Genomic DNA, 21,430 nt, shown 5'->3' on the forward strand with positions numbered 1-21,430 from the left:
TGTTTTATGTTGTTGAATAATTTACATGTGAATGTTACATGTTTTACATGATTGAGGAGATCTCTATCCGTTGCGTTTTATGCAAATGTTTATGTTTTGAATTAATAAAAGAGCATGACCGTTATATTGTTGAATGGTGTGAATAATTGTGTGACACCCTTGAATGGCATAATTACTCTGAATTGTTATATGTTTATTATTTTTAATTAAATATTTGGGGTATTTTAGAAGGGTGTTACATTAGTGGTATCAGAGCCTGGTCGGTCGAGTCGAGTCGTAATTATTCTGTTTCCCCTGTACGGGATAGGTGTTGTGTAACCCTATCAGTACTCATTGTTTTAGTTTGTTGGGTTTTCAGAATAGAGATGGCTGGAAGAGGTAGAGATGATGCTGCGATTGCTGAGGCTCTGGGTATGCTAGCTGGAGTACTTGGAGGAAATCTGAATGTTGTGGGAATGGGAGCTACTCGTCAACTGAGTGAGTTCCAGAAGAACAATCCTCCAATGTTCAAGGGAGCATACGATCCAGATGGTGCTCAGAAGTGGTTGAAGGAGATCGAGAGGATCTTCCGAGTGACTGAGTGTGCCGATAACCAGAAGGTCAGGTTCGGTACGCATATGCTGTCAGAGGAAGCTGATGATTGGTGGGTTGCTACCCGCACTGAGTTGGAAACTGCTGGGAATGCTGAAATCACTTGGGCTATGTTCAGAGAGAGATTCCTGAGGAAGTACTTTCCAGAAGATGTCAGAGGAAAGAAAGAGATAGAGTTTTTGGAATTGAAGCAGGGTAACAGGTCTGTTACTGAGTATGCTGCTAAGTTCACAGAACTGTCGAAGTATTACACTCCCTATAATGAGGCTGCTGGAGAATTTTCGAAATGTGTGAAGTTTGAGAACGGGTTGCGTCCTGAGATCAAACAGGCTATTGGATATCAGCGGATCAGAGTGTTTTCTGACTTGGTTGACTGTTGCAGGATTTTTGAACAGGATTCCAAAGCCAGAGCAGAGAGCTGTCAGCAGAGGGTTGATAGGAAAGGCAAGAATCAGAATGATCGTGGAAAACCGTATGCAGCTGGCAAAGGTTTTCAGAAGCAGAGTGGGATGAAGAGGCCTAGTGGGGGAGACTCTAGTGCTCCTGTTAAGTGTTATAGATGTGGTCGGGCCGGACATCGTGTCCATGAGTGTACCAGTGCTGAGATGAAGTGTTTCAAGTGTGGTAAAGGTGGTCACTTGGCTGCAGAGTGCCGGTTGAAGACTGTAACTTGTTTCAACTGTGGAGAGTTGGGTCATATCAGTCCACAGTGTCCTAAGCCGAAGAAAGAGAATCAGTCAGGAGGCAAGGTCTTTGCTTTATCGGGTTCTGAGACTTTTGCAGATGATCGTTTGATCCGAGGTACGTGTTATATTAATGACTTTCCTCTTGTAGCTATTATTGACACAGGTGCGACTCATTCCTTTATATCTTTGGATTGTGCTGTGAAACTTAAGTTAGAGATATCTGAGATGCATGGTAGTATGGTGATTGATACTCCTGCAAAGGGTTCAGTGACTACTACTTCAGTTTGTTTGAATTGTCCTTTGAGTATTTTTGGTAGAGACTTTGGGATAGACCTTGTGTGTCTTCCCCTAGTGCAGATTGATGTTATCTTGGGTATGAACTGGTTGGTGTTTAACCGAGTTTCTATCAACTGTTTTGATAAGACTGTGATATTTCCTGAGAGTGAGGAAGGAAAGAGTTTGTTTCTATCAGCAAGGCAGGTGAATGAGGAAGTAGCAGATGGGGCAGAGTTGTTTATGCTGTTAGTGACTTTAGAGGCTAAAGATAAACTGGTGATTGGCGATCTAGCCGTGGTGTGTGATTTTCCTGATGTGTTTCCCGAAGAAGTGAATGAATTACCGCCAGAGCGTGAAGTTGAGTTCTCGATTGATTTGGTACCTGGTACTAGACCGATATCGATGGCTCCGTATCGTATGTCTGCTGTTGAGTTAGCTGAATTGAAGGGTCAGCTGGAAGATCTGTTGGATAAGAAGTTTATTCGTCCGAGTGTGTCACCGTGGGGTGCACCAGTGTTATTGGTTAAGAAGAAAGAAGGTACTATGAGGTTGTGTGTGGATTACAGGCAACTGAATAAAGTGACGATCAAGAATCGGTATCCTTTGCCGAGGATTGATGATTTGATGGATCAGTTGGTTGGTGCAAGTGTGTTCAGCAAAATAGATTTGAGATCTGGGTATCATCAGATACGTGTGAAAACTGAGGATATTCAGAAGACTGCTTTCAGAACAAGGTATGGACATTATGAGTATTCTGTAATGCCTTTTGGGGTGACTAATGCGCCTGGAGTATTTATGGAGTATATGAATAGGATTTTCCATCCGTACCTAGACCAGTTTGTTGTGGTATTTATTGATGACATTTTGGTGTATTCGAAATCTGAAGAAGAGCATGCTGAGCATTTGAGAGTGGTTTTAGAAGTTCTACGAGAAAAGAAGTTATTTGCTAAACTCTCTAAATGTGAATTTTGGTTAGAAGAGGTTAGTTTTCTTGGTCATGTGATTTCAAGAGGTGGTGTTGCTGTTGATCCTTCTAAGATAGAAGCGGTATCTAAGTGGGAAGCTCCGAAGTCAGTTTCTGAGATAAGGAGTTTTCTTGGACTTGCAGGTTATTATAGGAAGTTCATTGAGGGATTTTCTAAGTTGGCGTTACCGTTGACGATGTTGACTAGAAAGGGACAAGCGTTTGTTTGGGACTCCAAATGTGAAGAAGGTTTCCAAGAGTTAAAGAGAAGGTTAACTAGTGCTCCTATTCTGATATTACCGAGTCCGTCAGAACCATTTGAGGTTTACTGTGATGCTTCATTGTTGGGTTTGGGTGGTGTGTTGATGCAGAATAAGCAGGTTATAGCTTATGCTTCGAGACAGCTGAGGGTTCATGAGAGGAACTATCCAACACACGATTTAGAGTTGGCAGCTGTGGTGTTTGTTCTGAAGTTATGGAGGCATTATTTGTACGGGTCAAGATTTGAAGTTTTCAGTGACCATAAAAGTTTAAAGTATTTGTTTGATCAGAAAGAACTGAATATGAGACAGAGGAGATGGTTAGAATTTCTGAAGGATTATGACTTTGGTTTGAATTACCATCCGGGTAAAGCAAACGTAGTGGCTGATGCGTTGAGTCGGAAATCATTGCATATGTCTATGTTAATGGTTAGGGAATTGGATTTAATTGAGCAGTTTAGAGATTTGAGTTTGGTGTGTGAGAGTACTCACAATAGTGTTAAATTGGGAATGTTGAAATTAACAAGTGGTATTCTGGATGAGATCAGAGAGGGTCAGAAATCCGATGTGTTTTTGGTTGATAAGTTGACTTTAGTGAATCAAGGCCAAGGTGGTGAATTCAGAGTTGATGAGAATGGTGTTTTGAAATTTGGTAATCGGGTGTGTATTCCGGATGTTACCGAACTTAAGAAGAGTATTCTTGAAGAAGGACATCGTAGTGGTTTGAGTATTCATCCTGGAGCTACGAAGATGTATCATGATTTGAAAAAGTTATTTTGGTGGCCGGGAATGAAAAGAGAAATTGCAAGTTTTGTTTATTCCTGTTTGACTTGTCAGAAGTCAAAGATTGAGCATCAGAAGCCGTCTGGGCTAATGCAACCGTTGGCTATTCCAGAGTGGAAGTGGGATAGTATCAGTATGGATTTTGTTTCTGGTTTGCCGAGGACAAATAAGAATTTTGAAGCCATTTGGGTGATTGTTGATAGATTGACGAAGTCGGCTCATTTCATTCCGATCAGAATGGATTATCCGTTAGAGAGACTAGCCGAGTTGTATATTGAGAAGATTGTAAGTTTGCATGGTATTCCGTCTAGTATTGTTTCGGACAGAGATCCTAGATTTACATCGAAGTTCTGGGAAGGTTTGCAGAGGGCTTTGGGAACTAAGCTGAAATTGAGTTCTGCATATCATCCGCAGACTGATGGTCAGACTGAGAGGACGATTCAGTCACTAGAGGATCTTTTGAGGGCTTGTGTTTTGGAAAAAGGAGGTGCTTGGGATTGTTATTTGCCTTTGATTGAGTTTACCTACAATAATAGTTTTCATTCGAGCATTGGTATGGCACCGTTTGAAGCTTTGTATGGTAGGAGATGTCGGACGCCTTTATGTTGGTATGAGTCCGGTGAGAGTGATGTGGTTGGACCGGAGATTGTTCAACAGACTACAGAAAAGATTAAGATGATTCAGGAGAAGATGAGAATTGCTCAGAGTCTTCAGAAGAGTTATCATGATAAGAGGAGGAAGTCACTTGAGTTCCAAGAGGGAGATCATGTGTTTCTTCGCGTTACTCCGATAACTGGCGTTGGTCGAGCTTTGAAGTCGAAGAAGTTGACACCTCGATTTATTGGTCCTTATCAGATTTTGGAGAGGATAGGGGAGGTAGCCTATCGTGTCGCTTTACCGCCGTCGCTTGCGAATTTGCATGAGGTTTTTCATGTGTCTCAGTTGAGGAGGTACATTCATGATCCGTCGCATGTCGTCCAAGTAGATGATGTACAGGTGAGAGATAACCTGACTGTTGAAACATCACCAATGAGGATCGAGGATCGAGAGTTGAAGCAGTTGCGGGGTAAAGAGATTGCCTTGGTGAAGGTAGCTTGGGGAGGACCAGCAGGTGGCAATGTGACTTGGGAACTGGAGAGTAAGATGAAGGAGTCTTACCCGGAGTTGTTCGCTTGAGGTATGTTTTCGAGGACGAAAACTCTTTTAGTGGGGGAGAGTTGTAACACCCCGATAATAATAAAATAATTATTTAAATTGAGTTAATAATATATTTATTAATTTAATTAAATAATTGGAAATTTTATTATTATTATTATTGGAAAATATATATATGTTGGAAATAAGGAAAAGAGCCCATTTTGGAGTAAAAAGGTTTTTACGTGAAAAAGCAGAGAAGCGATCGTGAAAGAGGAAAAAGGGCAAGAGGCAGAGCAAGAGGAAGAAGGTTGGAGAAGAGAAGAGCTTGAAGCTTGAGATTCGCCGGATTAATCAGGTAAGGGGGTTTATCGTCGATTAATGGGTATTATGGGATAATATGTGATGGGTAGTGATAAGCCGTTAATTTGACCCTAATTGGGATTATTGATGCTGAAGAATTATGTTGGATAAATTGTATTTAGACTGTAATTGAATCTGTGTTTGGGTTAGTTGTGAAATTCCGAACGTATAGCTTTTTACGGAATCGGAATCGGAGGTCCGGAAGTCCTCCAACGGCGGAAAATGCGGAGAATTCTGCATTCTGCCTTGTGTTAGCGCAGGAACTGCTGTTTTGTCTGCGTTAACCGGTTAACCCAGGGTGTTAACCGGTTAACACTGTTATAATTTGTGAAAATGTGCTGTTTTGCCTGCGTTAATCGGTTAACCCAGGGCGTTAACCGGTTAACACTGTTGCGTTTTGCCAGAAAATGTGTTTTTGCCTGCGTTAACCGGTTAACCCAGGGCGTTAACCGGTTAACACTGTTGCAGAGTGGAAAAATTGGCTTTTTAATGTTGTGTACATAATTGAGAGTTGGCCTATGTTGGCGTATGATGTAATAGGGATTATTTCCCGCTGTTTTGAGCAGTATAGGTATTAGTAGAGTGTGCTAATACTGTGTTTAATTGACTTACATGATAATGATGTGTTGATACATATGTTGATGATGTATGATGGTATGCATAATGATGTGAATGTATGTATTATGCATGTATGTGTGAATGGACTGTTGTATGGCTTAGAGTGTGAGCATATGTCCGTTGTGAATTGTTGTTGATGCTGCATTGCTAGATGATTAGCGTGCATAGCATAGCCTTTGGGGCTGTAGCTAATTCCCATGGTGAGGAATTAGTGAGTGAATCATTGTGGATTTGTTGTTGATGTTTGCATGCTAGATGATTAGTGTGCATAGTCTAGCCTTCGGGGCTGTAGCTAATTCCCATGGTGAGGAATTAGTGAGTGAGTCATTAGATCTCAAATGAGTGGGACTAGTGAGCTTAGTAGCCGTATCTGGAGGGATCGGTGAGCTTGAACTATATGTTCAAGAATAGTCGGTACCGCATGTGTGGAGTCTCATTGCATAATGTATGTATGGCGTATAATATGAATGGATGTATTCCAATATTATACGTGTGGTTGTGTTGTTATGGAGTATGATTTGAGATTATACTTATGTTTATGTTGGTGTTGAGTATGAGGTTGAGCTGATGTGCTGTTACTGATTGTATGTTGCGATTAGGGTGATTAATGTGTTAAATTGCTTAACATGACATTATATTCTATAATGCTTATTATATTGATTGAGGAACTCACCCTTACAACTATTTTTCAGGTAACGAGAAATGAGTTGAGTAGAAGCGAATGCTTGGAGTCTAGTGTAGTCTCCTTAGTGGGTCGTGCTCTGATAGATGTAACATCGGGATGGGATGTTTTATGTTGTTGAATAATTTACATGTGAATGTTACATGTTTTACATGATTGAGGAGATCTCTATCCGTTGCGTTTTATGCAAATGTTTATGTTTTGAATTAATAAAAGAGCATGACCGTTATATTGTTGAATGGTGTGAATAATTGTGTGACACCCTTGAATGGCATAATTACTCTGAATTGTTATATGTTTATTATTTTTAATTAAATATTTGGGGTATTTTAGAAGGGTGTTACATGATACACGTACGATACATGTCGGAAAAGTCAGACATGTGTTCTCTAAATAATTTGTTTTTCTTTGATTCGACACTCTTTAAATTATTGTCTGACACTTATATGACATTTATATAACACGTGTCAGACGATTCAGACAACTGTTTCTAAAAAAATTGTATTTTTTACTTTGCTTCAACATGCCTTATACATTTATTGAACAAATCTCACTTGCATCTAAGAGGGTTAAACATGTATTAAAGTAATGTTATCAATAAAGAATTAAAAACATTAATTTTGATTAGAATGTTTTTAACTTACATGAGAAAAAAAATGAAAATAAACCAACAAAGGGCTATGTCCTAATTAATGACACTCTTACAACATCTACTAATAGTTCATAAGAGAGACAAAATAGTTGTTCATACACCATTACAAGAGGTCTCACGTGATTAGCATCTAATTTGGAAAGGATATCTGCACAAGAGATTTTTTTCTTAGAATATGGTAAATAGAGATGTTGCAATCCTTAACCACATAACTTTTAACTAGTTTCAAAAGGTTATCATAGTGATGAAATCTTAGTGTTTTCTTCACCATTAATTGGACGACACTGATAAACTCAAAAAGCCACATGATTTTTTGAAGTGTGCTTCCCCAAAAAAATCAATTCATATTACTAGAGCTTGAATATCTACATGTAAGAGATTTGACAAGCTCACGCTACCATAATAACCAAACTAGAAGCAGTCATCCTTGCGCATCAGACCATCTAACCTGCTTATTCTGGGTTCGTTAATGCATTATAATCAACATTTAAAACCCAAGTATAATTGTTACAAAGAAGGAGAGAAATCAAAGTTAGAAAATACTCATTGTGATATGTGAAGTTGTGAAAAAACTGAAGCAATTATAAACATAGTCGATGCTTACGCACCTTCCAAGACAAGTTAATTTCATGTGCATCAACTGATCAACATAACCAAATGAGGTATGTTACCTATCTAGTTATATAACCATATTTTTTATAGAATATGAGAAGTTCACACTATAAACTTTAAGAAATTTTGTAGGAATATCTGGAAAGCAACAATCGCGCCAAATAGACATAACTCATGGGCAAAATAGTAAACAACGGATAATAGTTTTGACATTTCCAACACAATAATGACATGTATGAGAAACATTAGTACCTATATATTGTAGGACAAACTTGATTGGAAGAAATTTATGACAAACTTGTCCAATAAAAATTGAAAGCTTGCTGCAAAAGGTAGCTTCCATATCCAATTCTAGCGGTCATCAGATTCATATTCATGATGCATACATGAAAGTTAATAAAACTCACCTATGGTAGTATATTCACCATTATAAATTTTACTCCACAACCACCAGTATTCAAAATAAGTAACAAAAATTGGTTGTAATCTATGAATTGAAGTAGTAACATTTGGGGGCTGTGGAAGATGTAAGTCTACGATGATATTTTTACCATCAATTCATAAGCCCTTGATCTTTAACCTCACAAGTTAAGGAGGAATATCTTGGATTTTCTCAAAATCAGGGTGATTTGAGAGTCGTGGTTGAAGTCAAACATTGGTATTCCCATATCTTATATTAAAAAATGAAATTATCTTTATCAAGAGCATTGAGAATGACTTTCTATGTAGGCGGGTCACCCTTTTTTTAACGAGGAAGACATCACCTTTAAAGAGATATTTATCTTCCAAAAGTGAGATCTAAATTTTTTTGTCTGATTGCAATTAACTTCAAATAAGTTTGCCTAACAAAATAGTGTTTTACAAATAGGTCAGACAAATTCCTAAATCATTAGTCGCATCTCGAAAAATACGACATCGCGAGCGCATTGCACGCTCACGGATGACCGACAGAGTCACCGTCGAATTTTATTTATTCCTCTACAAAAAGGGAAAATAATGATTAAATCCTAAGAGATAAAAAGGATAAGATGATCATCACAACCTAATATGGGTTTGAGAGTCGGTTATGCGATGGGAAGATATTATCACCCTACATATCTGTTGTACTCAACAGAAATCTCTTATAGTTTTAGGGTTAAGGGTTTGTTAAGGGAATGTTTGCAATGTTTTATTCTATTTATTAAAAGATATTTACAAAAAAAATAGATATTTATAGAAGAATGGGGGAAAAGTTAGTTTTTTAATTAGTTTGCTCGCCAAGATTTCAAAACTCCGTGCATGCGTATTCTCAGGTTCAATGAGAAAGTCATAGAATCGTAGTTCGATAAATAATAAATGTGTGTTGGTTGATTTTATAGGATAAGGTTTAAGTCAAGTTCTTGCGTTTAAACGTTGACTTGTATGCTCGCACGATGAATGCTTAAACACTCGTTTGTATTTCACCTCGAAATGACTTAATCTATCTTTTTATTAAAAAGTTTGAATAAGTGCACAAGGGCACAAAAGATATTTGATGTGTTGAAACTGATTTAAATTTTTTTTGATTTTGAATAACTGATCGATGCGGCGTGTGCCAACAAATCAATTACTTGAGGACGTAATGAATGTGCATCCACTTATCCATTTTATTTGCAAAAATATTGTATTAATTTGATTGATGAAAATATGTGTGATTCATATACAAGATGAAAAGCTTATTTACAAATGAAAAATTATTTTTGATATTCTTGAATTTAATGAACAAATATTTTTTTGTATGAATAAAATACAAATGTCCTAACTAAACTAAAATCAATTTAATAAAGAGGCGAGACTTAATAAAATTAAAGAAAATACATCTTTTTTTAGTTTTTCGGATGAATAAATGAATTAGATATTTTGCATTGTTTGAATTAAATTACCTAAAGGACATGTTTTTGGATCTTTTGATATCTTTTAATTTTTTGTTTGATTTTGTGATTAAATATACCAAAACAAAAAAACAATTCTTGCATTTTTATGATATTCAACACAACATAGACTAAAAAAAGAAGAAAAAACTAACACTAATTTAATTAAATGGATCAATTAACATTTTTTGATTTTTTTATAATTAATTAAAATATTAGTGAAAAAAGAGGCAAAAGAAATAAATTTGTTTTTTTATGTTTTTACTTTTTACTAATAAATTAAGTAAAACTAAGTTTAAAATTAAACTAAATTATTGCCTAAATTAAATTAATTAAGTTAAATTAAGTGAATTAAATTAGAAATATGGATGTAAATAAAATAGGTCTTAGCTTTGATGTAGCACAATACCAATCTATAAATATTTCTAACCCTAAATTAAAAAAAAAAAACTAAAAGATAATAAAATAAAATAAAATAAAAAGTAAAAAATGTACTGAAATGGGGGTGCCCCTCTTTGTTGTTTCAAATTTTTAAACATATTTATTATTTAAGAAAACCAATTTACTATCTTAACGTCACAGATCAACAAAAATACCATATTTTAATTTTTTATTTTAATTTTATTTAAAACATGAATATGAAAGACTTGTTATTAAAAATAAATTACATATTGATATTATTAACAAATTTACAAATTAGAAATAGATAAAAGAAGTAAGAACACACTTGATAAAACTGACACACCCAGACTTTATCAAAGAAATGTTATTTCTTTATGTAATGTCTGTATTTCATTTTGAAATCCAAATACTTTCTAACTAATAGGCAAATCTAATACTCGTGAGTTATTCAAGATCATCTTAAGTAATTCGACCATCGATTTTAAAGAAGTAAGCTTTTGTTTAATTTATCTAGATTCAATTTGAGATCTGAAATATATTTAATTGTCTTTTTTGTCTATTAAGATCTGCAATTCTCTATTCTTTTTAATAGTGATTTTATTCTTTTATGTTTATCTCTTGTGATTTCGTTTATTATAAAGGTAAAAAATACTTAAAATTTACTAAAAGAAACATCAATTCAATAAAAATGTATTTAAGTCAATTCATTTATCATTTTTTGTAAAATAGATACAGTAGTTTTTATTTATTATGCTTGATTTATTTAATAATATTATGAATTATTTTCAAGTATTTTATTTGAACTGCATGAATAGTTTAAATTTATTTTTAGGTTTTTCTCGTGTTCCCTCTATTAGAGATAATACCGAGGTCATCTTCAATCAAAAGAGTTCTCATGATGAAAGATTTTGAAAATGTAACAAGTGTGAGTAATGTGGGTAATAATCTCATATTGTTTAGAAATGTGGAAACTTGAGCATTTATAAGTGAGAGAATTCACTCACCTATCTATTGGTGTAAGCCCTAGAGGTCAATACTTTTGGCACTTGTATCGAATTATTTATTAATTAATAAAAGGCTTTTTCTTTATTATGTTTGATTAATAAAGTCCCTAGAATAGCTAGTCCGTTTAATGTATCAAGTATGACTTAATCATGAGATCACATTAAATATAAGGACATTATTCTTAAAGTATCCGTAGTCGAGCTTTATTGTGAAGTGGGATAACATTAAAGCATTAAGACTATTATGTTTGTAGACTGATGATCATATCTCATGGACATGGATAAAGAGTTATCAAGTCTTAAACATAGGTATGAATATTAAGAGTAATATTTATACCAGATTGACCCGATATGAGAATACTATATAGAAAGTTATGCAAAGTGTCATAAGTTATTCTCATGGTGATAACGGTGTATACCACTCTTCGACCTGAAACCACTATGGATCCTAGATGTAGAGTCGAGTGTTTTATTGTTGATCCAACGTTGTCCGTAACTGGATAACCATAAAGACAGTTGATGGGTACTCCACGAAGCATGCTGAGAGACATGAGTGACCTAGATGGAATTTGTCCATCTTGCGTAACAGGATAAATGTCTATGGGCCCAATATTGAACTGGACAAGGATGACACGGTCTATACCTTGTGTTCAATATAGACATAAGGGCAAAGGGGTAATTATACACATAATTATTATCACAAGAGGTTTTGTCAGATCACATGACATTTTCGTGTCTTGGGTAGCAGTGATGTGTTGCTAGATACCGCTCACTGTTTATTAGGTTAAATGCGTGATTTAATATAATTATCAACGTCGCGAAAACCTACAGGGTCACACACAAGGACGGATTGATGAGAGATAGAGTAACTAAGGAACATCGTAAGGTACGGTGCACTTAAGTGGAATATGAAATATGGTAAGGTACCAAATACTTAAGTGATTTTGGGCATATTATAAGATATGGGCCAAAATACACTTAAGTGGGTTTTTTAGCTTGAAACCCACACAAGTGGTTCTATAAAAAGAACCCCTTGGGTAGAAGCATTGTCACTCCACTCAGACTCAAGTGAACTCTAATTGGAATTTCGTTTCCCTCTCTCTCTCACTCAAAGCCTTCATTCATAGCAGCTAGGACTGAGATTGAAGGAATCCGTTCGTGTGGACTGAGTAGAGACGTTGTCATCGTTCAACGTTCGTGATCGCCACAAGAGGTAATGATTCTATCACTGATCATGCCCATTCGTAAGGATCACTAAATGGAGAAAATTTTAAATTCCGCTGCGCCTTGGATGGCAATTCTCCTTCAGTGGTATCAGAGCCACTTACGAAACCATGAATCTGATAATTGTTTTTGTTCTGTATTAATATGATTAAAGACATAATGAATCAAAGATTAAATTGAGATCGATCAAGTTATATATATGATATATGTAATCCTGATGCAAAATACATTATATATGATATAGTGTTCTCGTTTCGTTCATTCAAACACTCAATGATTGTTTTCCTTTGAGCGATCAATGGTCGTTTGCTTCTTGATCGGACATTAGTATGGTGAAGCAATGACATGTTGATCAATCATACTGAATTAACAATCGAGATGTGTTTGACGGTCTGAAATTGGTGCATCAGGGTTAGTGACGGCACAAGGGTTGTGTTGTCAGAGAGTTATGCGATTGGGGTTATGACTGCACAAGAGTTGTGCTTTCTAAACACTTTTTGGAACAGTGTTAACCGGTTAACGCATATGGTTAATCGGTTAACGCAATACGAAATAAAATTTTAAGTTTTTCAAACAGTGTTAACCGGTTAACGCATTTGGTTAACCGGTTAACGCAAGACGGAAAACAGTTTTCCAAGAGATTTTCAAACAGTGTTAACCGGTTAACGTATTTGGTTAACCGGTTAACGCAAGACAGAAAGCAAATTTTGAACAGATTTCAAACTGTTTTAACCGGTTAACGCATATGGTTAACCGGTTAACGCAAGGCAAAATTCACCCGTTCGGCTAACTCAGTGCTTTAAAGTATCAAGTGTTGATGCGAAAAGCGACGTCGATTTTAAATGAATTGTTCATTAAAAATTTCGGCCAGGGGCGCTGCCCCTTCAACCCCGCAAGGGGCGCTGCCCCCTTGACCCCCGTCCGCTGACCGGGCAGCGGACCCCCGGCTAACTCTGCGTAGTGTGATCGGTCGTCGAAATTTAATTTGGTTTTAATTAATTAAAAGAATTAAAATTGATAATAATAATAATAATGTGTTTATTATTGTCTTGTGGTGATCGGTTATGGCCTTAGTTTTCCTTTATTTTGTTTTGGTTTTTAAAATACGACATGCGTGTCGTGCCTCTTTTTTAATCTCTCAATGTAACTTCTTTTCTCATCTCACTCCCTCGTATGTAAAACGAGTTTCTTTTATGTAATGTAATGATATGAAGAAAGCAAAGAAGTTAGTGCCAAAGGAGGACAACCTTGAAGATCTTGCTTGGAGAAGCTTAAATCGTTGTTAGGTTAGCTTAGGTTCTTTCATTGGCTTGGGAGAACAATTGCGCTAGGGGCCATAACTGTTTCATTATGTATGTATGTATGTTGATGCATGTGAATGTATGTTGATGCATGTGAGAGGCGATTTATATGATAAATAAGCCGGTGAGATCAGAAAAATTGCAATTCCCTCAAATTAAATATTAAGTTTATGCTTTCCAAGCTTTAACACTCATCAAGATTAGTATCGAATAATGTAGGTTTCGCCTACGCGAGGTGCATGTTCTATATTAGTAAGGTGCGATGGGATAATTGTAATATCCAACTGTTAAAACAATTGGTCAAACTTAACTAAACAAATTATAATAATATTATATATATTTGCTTTCCAAGTTTTAACACTAATCAAGACTAGTATCGGATAATGTAGGTTTCGCCTACGCGAGGTGCATGTTCTATATTAGTAAGGTGCGATGGGATAATTGTAATATCCAACTATTAAAACAATGGGTCAAACTTAACTAAACAAATTATAATAATATTATATATATTTGCTTTCCAAGTTTTAACACTCATCAAGACTAGTATCGGATAATGTAGGTTTCACCTACGCGAGGTGCATGTTCTATATTAGTAAGGTGCGATGGGATAATTGTAATATCCAACTGCTAAAACGATGGGTCAAACTTAATTATAATAATATTATATATGTTTAGAAGCAAGAGTTGGGAATGATCCATATGATGGATTGGAATAAGGAGTTATTCACCCAACTGAAATTTTCGAGAGTTGTATGAGATACAATTGGAAGGAGTTCCTACCTAAATAACCTAGTTTTGTGTAATCCGCCTACGCGGACTTAGAACGAAGTGAAATATGGATCTCGACCCACTAGAAAATCTTCCAACGGGATTTTCCGAATCAAATGATGAGGGTCATTTGTTTTGAGTAAAATAGTGGGAGCATATTTGATTAAAGGCCTAATTAAATATGTCAATGATACTTATATTTTCATTAATCCTTATGTAGATTACCATGACAGGAAACACCTCGAACAACATCATGCGATCAATCCTTGATAAGGAAAAACTGTCTAGGATAAATTTTCTGGATTGACACCAAAACCTGAGGATTATCCTCAAACATGATAAAAAGCTGTATGTCTTGGAGAAACCTGTTCCTGAAGAGGAACCTCCTAGTTCTGCACCTAAGGCAGAAAGAGATGCTTATAAGAAGCATGTCGATGATGCCAATGAAACTGATTGTCTCATGCTAGCTACCATGAAACTCAGAATTGCAAAAGCAACATGAGAACATGTCAGTGTTCGATATGATCGAACACCTGAAGATGCTCTATCAAGAGCAAGCAAGGCATGAGAGGTTTCAAGTTTCAAAAGCCCTTTTTCAAGGCAAGTTAGCTGAGGGAGCCCCTGTAGGTCCCCATGTGCTCAAGATGATTGGGTATGTGGAAAACCTTGAGAGATTGGGTTTTCCCCTCGAAAAGGAACTTGCGACTGACTTGATCTTGCAATCGTTGCCAAATAAATTCAATCAATTTGTCCTAAATTTCAATATGAATGAAATGGACAAATCTCTTCCTGAACTGCTCGCCATGTTAAGAACTACCGAGCAGAATCTGAAGTCAAAAGGGAAGTCCATTCTGATGATCGGAAATGGAAAGAGACAGAACAAAAGGCCCACTAAGCAGGGTGATAAAGGGAAAGGCAAGGAAGTTGCCAAACCCAAACCCACCGTTGCTTCTTTAAAGCGTAGTGGAGGCATAGCAAAAGAAGGCACCTGCTTCCATTGCGGTAAGACCGGACACTGGAAGAGAAACTGCCCAAAGTACCTGGAAGATAAGAAGAATGGAGTAGAGACTTCAACTTCAGGTATTTTTGTTATTAAAATTAATTTATCTACTTCTGCATCATGGGTATTAGATACTGGATGCGATTCTCACATTTGTACAAATGTGCAGGGACTAAAAAGGAGTAGAAATTTGGCAAAAGGTGAAGTCGACCTACGAGTTGGCAATGGAGCAAAGGTTGCTGCTTTAGCCGTAGGAACTTATGTATTGACTTTACCTAGTGGTTTAATAATTCAGTTAGAGAACTGTTATTATGTACCTGCAATTAGCAGGAATATTAATTCCATTTCTTGTTTGGACAAGTTTGGTTTTTCATTTATAAAGAACAATTGTTGCTCAATTTATTTGAATGATATATTCTACGCTACTACACAAATGAACAATGGACTATATGTCCTTGATCTTAAAATGCCTATGTATAACATTAATACTAAAAGGATGAAACCTAATGAGTTAAATCCAACTTACCTTTGGCACTGTCGATTAGACCACATAAATGAGAAACGCAATTCCAAACTCCATAAAGATGGACTCTTGGACTCTTTTGATTATGAATCATATGAGACATGCAGATCTTGTTTAATTGGAAAGATGACAAAGTCTCCATTCATAGGAAAAGGTGAAAGAGATAATGATCTTTTTGGCCCTCATACATACTGATGTATGTGGACCACTGAATATGCCAGCCAGAGGAGGTTTTCAGTACTTCATCACATTTACTGATGATTTCAGTAGATATGGTTATGTGTATTTAATGAAACACAAATCATAGTCCTTTGAAGAGTTCAACGAATTCAAGAATGAAGTACAAAACCAACTAGGTAAGAATATTAAAACTCTTCGATCAGATCGAGGTGGTGAGTATTTAAGCCTAGAGTTTGATGACCATCTGAAAGAATGTGGGATCCTATCCCAACTTACTCCTCCTGGAACACCCCAATGGAATGGTGTATCTGAGAGAAGAAATCGAACCCTGTTGGACATGGTCCGATCCATGATGAGTCACGTCGATCTTCCAAACTCCTTTTGAGGACATGCACTATTGACATCAGTTTACACACTTAACCGTGTTCCATCCAAAAGGTTGAGAAGACACCATATGAGATATGGAGTAGTAAGAAACCACATATGTCTTACATGAAGATTTGGGGTTGCGAAGTTTATGTGAAACGACAAATTTCAACTAAGCTTAAGCCCAAATCTGACAAATGCTTATTTGTGGGATATCTTAAAGAAACAAGAGGGTATTACTTCTACAATCCTTCTGAGGGCAAAGTGTTTGTCGCTCGAACTGGAGTTTTCCTAGAAAAGGATTTTAATTCCAAAGGAATCAGTGGGAGGAAAGTAGAGCTTGAAGAAATTCAAGAATCACAAAGCATCGATACACCTATGGAGGAATTAGAGCAGGAAACACAAGTAGTTGTGGAAGAGCAACCTGCTCAAGTAGAACAAGACCAACGTAGGTCAAGCAGGATACGTCACCTACCTGAGAGATATGGATATCTCATAACAGATCAAGGTGATGTATTACTCATGGATCAAGATGAGCCTATGACCTACTCGTGGAATCTTCGTTTTGATGAAACAGTAAAACAATATGGATTCATCAAGAACGAAGATGAGCCCTGTGTCTACAAGAAGGTTAGTGGGAGCATGATCGTTTTCCTGGTATTATATGTAGATGACATATTACTCATTGGAAACGATATCCCTACCCTGTAACAAGTAAAGTCTTGGTTGGGGAAATGCTTTTCTATGAAGGACCTAGGTGAAGCAGCCTATATATTAGGAGTCAGAATCTATAGAGATAGATCACAAAATTGCTTGGCCTAAGTCAGAGTATATAGACAAAGTGCTGAGACGCTTTAATATGAATGATTCCAATGGTTATGTGTTTTGCTTAAATGGTGGCGCTGTGAGCTAGAAAAGTTCAAAGCAAGATACAGTTGTTGATTCTACAACCGAGGTCGAGTATATTGCTACCTTAAGTGCAGTAAAGGAAGTTGTTTGGATCAGAAGTTCCTTAGTGAACTTGGCATAGTTCTTGGCATTGTGGATCCCATTGGTCTCTATTATGATAACAATGGTGATATCGCACAAGCTAAGGAGCCTAGATCTCACCAACGATTCAAACACATACTTAGGCGTTATCATCTCATTCGAGAGATAATAGATAGAGGAGATATGAAAATATATAGAGTACCAACACTTGACAATATCGTTGACCCACTAACAAAGCCTCTTGTGCAGTAGAAGCATGATGGCCATACTAGATCAATGGGCATTAGGGTTATGCCTGATTGGCTCTAGTGCTAGTGGGAGATTGTTGTTGTAAGCTCTAGAGGCCAATACTTTTGGTACTTGTATCAAATTATTTATTAATTAATAAAAGGCTTTTTATTTATTATGTTTGATTAATAAAGTCCCTAGAATAGCTAGTCCGTTTAATGTATCAAGTATGACTTAATCATGAGATCACATTAAACATAAGGGCAATATTCTTAAAGTATCCGTAGTCGAGCTTTATTGTGAAGTGGGATAACATTAAAGCATTAAGACTATTATGTTTGTAGACTGATGATCACATCTCATGGATCATGGATAAAGAGTTATCAAGTCTTAAACATAGGTATGAATATTAAGAGTAATATTTATACCGGATTGACCCGCTATGAGAATACTATATAGAAAGTTATGCAAAGTGTCATAAGTTATTCTCATGGTGATAATGGTGTATACCACTCTTCGACCTGAAACCACTATGAATCCTAGATGTAGAGTCGAGTGCTTTATTGCTGATCCAACGTTGTCCGTAACTGGATAACCATAAAGACAGTTGATGGGTACTCCACGAAGCATGCTGAGGGACATGAGTGACCTAGATGGAATTTGTCCATCCTGCGTAACAGGATAAATGTCTATGGGCCCAATATTGAACTGGACAAGGATGACACGGTCTATACCTTGTGTTCAATATAGACATAAGGGAAAAGGGGTAATTATACACATAATTATTATCACAGGAGGTTTTGTCAGATCACATGACATTTTCGTGTCTTGGGTAGCAGTGATGTGTTGCTAGATACTGCTCATTGTTTATTATGTTAAATGCGTGATTTAATATAATTGCCAACGTCGCGAAAACCTACAGGGTCACACACAAAGGACGGATTGATGAGAGATAGAGTAACTAAGGAACATCGTAAGGTACGGTGCACTTAAGTGGAATATGAAATATGGTAAGGTACCAAATACTTAAGTGATTTTGGGCATATTATAAGATATGGGCCAAAATACACTTAAGTGGGCTTTTTAGCTTGAAGCCCACACAAGTGGTTCTATAAATAGAACCCCTTGGGTAGAAGCATTGTCACTCCACTCAGACTCAAGTGAACTCTAATTGGAATTTCGTTTCCCTTTCTCTCTCACTCAAAGCCTTCATTCATAGCAGCTAGCACTGAGATTGAAGGAAGCCGTTCGTGTGGACTGAGTAGAGACGTTGTCATCGTTCAACGTTCGTGATCGCCACAAGAGGTAACGATTCTATCACTGATCATGCCCATTCGTAAGGATCACTAAATGGAGAAAAATTTAAATTCCGCTGCGCCTTGGATGGCAATTCTCCTTCACTATCACCTTAAGGTTTTTGGTTAATATGTAGTGTCTCTCTCACCTGTGTGTTGCTCTTAGTATAATGTTGATGCTCCTCTTCATGACCTAATAAATGGTATCATGAGCCTTTGGTTCGAATAAAGGGACTAACTTACTTGTATCGAAATGCCCATGAAGAGATGTCCGGTTAAAATCGAAATGTCCAGGAAAAGGTGTATCGAAATGTCAAGAAATAGGTGTCAACGACGGTACAAGTGTATGTGGACAAAATAGTTTCCACTTGAAAGAAGCATTATGGACTTACACTTGAAGAACAATGTTTAGAATGGAGCAAGTGTGAGTAGTGTGGGTAATAGTCCCACATTAGTTGGAAATATGGAGACTCGAACATTTATTGTTGGAATGAAAATTTACTATTCTATTGATTCATTGTTGTTGCTATCAGTTCTTGGAAATGAGAGGGAATGAAAGTAACAGTATTTTCACGTAAACAATCATGCAGAGAGAGAGACAATGAATGAATGAATCATTGTTCCATTCACATTTTAATTGACTTATTACAATGCGTATTTATAACACTTAGACAAAATTAAACTAATGGTAACGCTTGAATTTACCATTGCCTAACTACAGTTAAATGAATTTTAACTGTCCACTAATAATAATTTCCAATAATACACAGTTTTCAATTACCTCACAATACTCTTCCTAAATTCAAACTTGCAAGGCTTAGCATTCCTATCTTGCTTCTCATATCTTCAAACTTGCTAGTCTTCAAGCCCTTTGTTAACATATTTGCTAACTGATCTTCTGTACTGCAGTGTTCTATTGCAAGTTTCTCTTTGGCCACTTGATCTCTAAGGAAATGATACTTGATCTCTATATGCTTGCTCCTTCCATGAGCAATTGGATGTTTTGCTAAATCAATAGCTGACTTGTTATCCACTTTCAACCTCATAGTACTTTCACACTTCACTTTCAGTTCATGTAGTAGCATTTGTAACCACTGTGCCTGACTAGCACCAAAAGTTGTCGCAATATACTCAGCTTCACAACTTGACAATGCTACATCATTTTGCTTCTTCGAACACCATGCTATTGGAGCCTTACCTGTAACACCCTTCTAAAATACCCCAATAATTTAACTTAAATATCAAAATACAACATCAGAGTAATTATGCAGTTAAGGGTGTCACATAATCACTTCACACCATGTTCCAAAATAACAGTCATGCTCTTTATTTAATCAAATAAACAGTTGCATAAATCGCAGCGGATATAAATCAAATCAATCAAAACATGTAACACATTACATGTAAAATGGTTCACAACCAACAGTAAAACATTTAAAACATCCCTTCCCGATGTTACATCTATCAGAGCATGACCCACTAATGAACTACTCTAGACTCCAGGTACTAGCTCCTACTCAATCACTGCTCGTTACCTGAAAAACAGTTGTAAGGGTGAGTTCCTCAATCAATATAATAAGTATTATAAAATATCATGTCATGTTAAGTAATTTAACACACTTCATCACCCTAATCCAAACATGTATTCAGTAACAGCACATCAACTCAACATAATACTCAACATCAACACAAACAACACGTATAATATTGGAATACATCCATTCATATTATACGCCATACATATATTATGCAATGAGACTCCATGCATGCGGTACCGACTATTTGTGAACATATAGTTCAACCTCACCGTCCAAATCCAGGCACGGCTACCAAGCTCACTAGTCCCACTCATTTGAGACATAGTGACTCACTCACTAATTCCTCACCATGGGAATTAGCTACCACCCCAAATGGGCCATGCTATGCACGCTAATCACCTAGCATGCAAACATCAACAACAATCAAAATGATTTACTCACTAATTCCTCACCATGGGAATTAGCTACCACCCCAAATGGGCCACAATAAGCATGCTAATCACCTAGCAATGCAACAACAACAACAACTCAAGAATAGACATATGCTCACACTCTAAGCCATAAAACAGTCTATTCACAAATGCATACATAACTGATACATTCACAGCATCATGCATACCATCACACATCATCAACACATTTTATCACAAAAGCATATCATATCATGCCGCATAATCCAACACAGTATTAGCACACTCTACTAATACCTATACTACTCAAAACAACGGGAAATAATCCCCACTACGTCATACATCAGCTAAGTTACATCACTCAGCCTAAACAACCAAAAACTGCACAACAACCGTTCAGAAAACCACAAGTCTGCCCATACGCGTATTGCCTATGCCCATACGCGTATTGCCCATTCCTGACCAAGTCCATACGCGTATTGCCCAAGCCCATACGCGTATGCTACGCGTACCACATTCTCCTACGCGTACCAACAGAGACAATTTCACGTTCAAAACATCATCTTCCTCACCCATACGCGTAAGGCCTCATCCATACGCGTACCAGCCATATCATACGCGTATTGCCTAGTGTCATACGCGTATGACCAGAAACCAGAATTTCCAGATCTGCAATGGCTTTTCCTGCTAC

This window comes from Lathyrus oleraceus, chromosome 6, assembly GCF_024323335.1.
Source record: "Lathyrus oleraceus cultivar Zhongwan6 chromosome 6, CAAS_Psat_ZW6_1.0, whole genome shotgun sequence".
Taxonomy (NCBI): domain Eukaryota; kingdom Viridiplantae; phylum Streptophyta; class Magnoliopsida; order Fabales; family Fabaceae; genus Lathyrus; species Lathyrus oleraceus.